This window comes from Anopheles coustani, assembly GCF_943734705.1.
Source record: "Anopheles coustani chromosome X unlocalized genomic scaffold, idAnoCousDA_361_x.2 X_unloc_71, whole genome shotgun sequence".
NCBI classification, from domain to species: domain Eukaryota; kingdom Metazoa; phylum Arthropoda; class Insecta; order Diptera; family Culicidae; genus Anopheles; species Anopheles coustani.
This window is the reverse complement of record NW_026525183.1, coordinates 72501-74809: the sequence shown is the minus strand read 5'-3', so window position 1 is coordinate 74809 and position 2309 is coordinate 72501.

Sequence of the window (2309 nt, the reverse complement as noted above, 5' to 3'; positions counted from 1 at the left end):
CAAGCCGTACCGAGAGAATCGGTACTAGAGCCCTTGTGGTTCTACATTGAGAGAGCCCTCGTGGTTCTCATTAGGGGCTTTATGCAAGAAGTACTCAATACTGTGGTGTGAAGTATAAAGTATAGAGTCCTCCACTGGTCCACGCTGCTCCGGCGGTCCTGGGTAAGATAGTTCATTCTAGCTTGCCCTATGTGGAAGAGGACTCAATACCCTACCTGTTGAGCTTGAAACAAAGTCATCACTTGGGCATGCTCATATTGCCATACACAATTACATTATATTCGAATGAGCATGCAAGCGACCCTATATAGACCGAACCAAAACGATAGATACCGCCGTAGTTCACCCCCACCAAGTGATGACTTCAGTATGGCTAGTGTGTGAAGTATAAAGTATAGTCCTCCCCTGGTCCACACTGCTTCGGCGGTCCTGGGTAAGATAGTTAGTTCTAGCTTGCCCTATGTGGAAGAGGACACAATACTTAATACTTAGAGTACAAGCATAAAGGAACACGGACCAAGCCGTACCGAGAGAATCGGTACTAGAGCCCTCGCGGTTCTACATTGTGAGCCCTCGTGGTTCAAACTAGATACTTTATGCAAGGCGTACTCAAAACTGTGGTGTGAAGTATAAAGTATAGTCCTCATCTGGTCCACGCTGCTTCGGCGGTCCTGGGTAAGATAGTTAATTCTAGCTTGCCCTATGTGGAAGAGGACACAATACTTAATACTGTGGTGTAATGGACAAGGTATAGTCCTCCACTGGTCCACGCTGCTCCGGCGGTCCTGGGTAAGATAGTTCATTCTAGCTTGCCCTATGTGGAAGAGGACTCAATACCCTACCTGTTGAGCTTGAAACAAAGTCATCACTTGGGCATGCTCATATTGCCATACAATATTCCATTATCTACTAATGAGCATGCAGCTATATGATTATAACCTGTAAACGATTACCCCGCCGTAGTTCAGCGCTTCAACCAAGTGATGACTTCAGTATGGCTAGTGTGTGAAGTATAAAGTATAGTCCTCCCCTGGTCCACACTGCTTCGGCGGTCCTGGGTAAGATAGTTAGTTCTAGCTTGCCCTATGGTGGAAGAGGACACCATACTTAATACTTAGAGTACAAGCATAAAGGAACACGGACCAAGCCGTACCGAGAGAATCGGTACTAGAGCCCTCGCGGTTCTACATTGTGAGCCCTCGTGGTTCAAACTAGATACTTTATGCAAGGCGTACTCAAAACTGTGGTGTGAAGTATAAAGTATAGTCCTCATCTGGTCCACGCTGCTTCGGCGGTCCTGGGTAAGATAGTTAATTCTAGCTTGCCCTATGTGGAAGAGGACACAATACTTAATACTGTGGTGTAATGGACAAGGTATAGTCCTCCACTGGTCCACGCTGCTCCGGCGGTCCTGGGTAAGATAGTTCATTCTAGCTTGCCCTATGTGGAAGAGGACTCAATACCCTACCTGTTGAGCTTGAAACAAAGTCATCACTTGGGCATGCTCATATTGCCATACAATATTCCATTATCTACTAATGAGCATGCAGCTATATGATTATAACCTGTAAACGATTACCCCGCCGTAGTTCAGCGCTTCAACCAAGTGATGACTTCAGTATGGCTAGTGTGTGAAGTATAAAGTATAGTCCTCCCCTGGTCCACACTGCTTCGGCGGTCCTGGGTAAGATAGTTAGTTCTAGCTTGCCCTATGGTGGAAGAGGACACCATACTTAATACTGTGGTGTAATGAACAAAGTATAGTCCTCCACTGGTCCACGCTGCTTTGCAGTCCTGGGTAAGATAGTTAGTTCTAGCTTGCCCTATGTGGAAGAGGGCATACAAGACAAAGTATAGTTCTCCCCTGGTCCACGCTGCTTCGGCGGTCCTGGGTAAGATAGTTAATTCTAGCTTGCCCTATGTGGAAGAGAGCATACATGAACCAAGAACGAAGGTTATGATCGAGGAATGATTCGACAACTAACCGATGGTATGAAATGTGAAGAATTCAAGCAAGCACACAATCAAGTCATCACTTGGGCATGCTCGATAGCCAACCCTATGACATTAACCTAGTAGAGCATGCGAAAACCAATATATACAAGTAATGTAAACGATGCCTCCCTAGTTCAGCGCTTCAACCAAGTGATGACTTCAGAATGGCTAAATCAAATCGGTTCAAAACATACCATCGGTACCCTATTGAAACACACAAGTCGATATCAAACCTCATGATTGTGTAGTCCTCCACTGGTCCACGCCGCTTCGGCCGTCCTGGGTAAAATGGAACATTCCAGCTTGCCCTATGT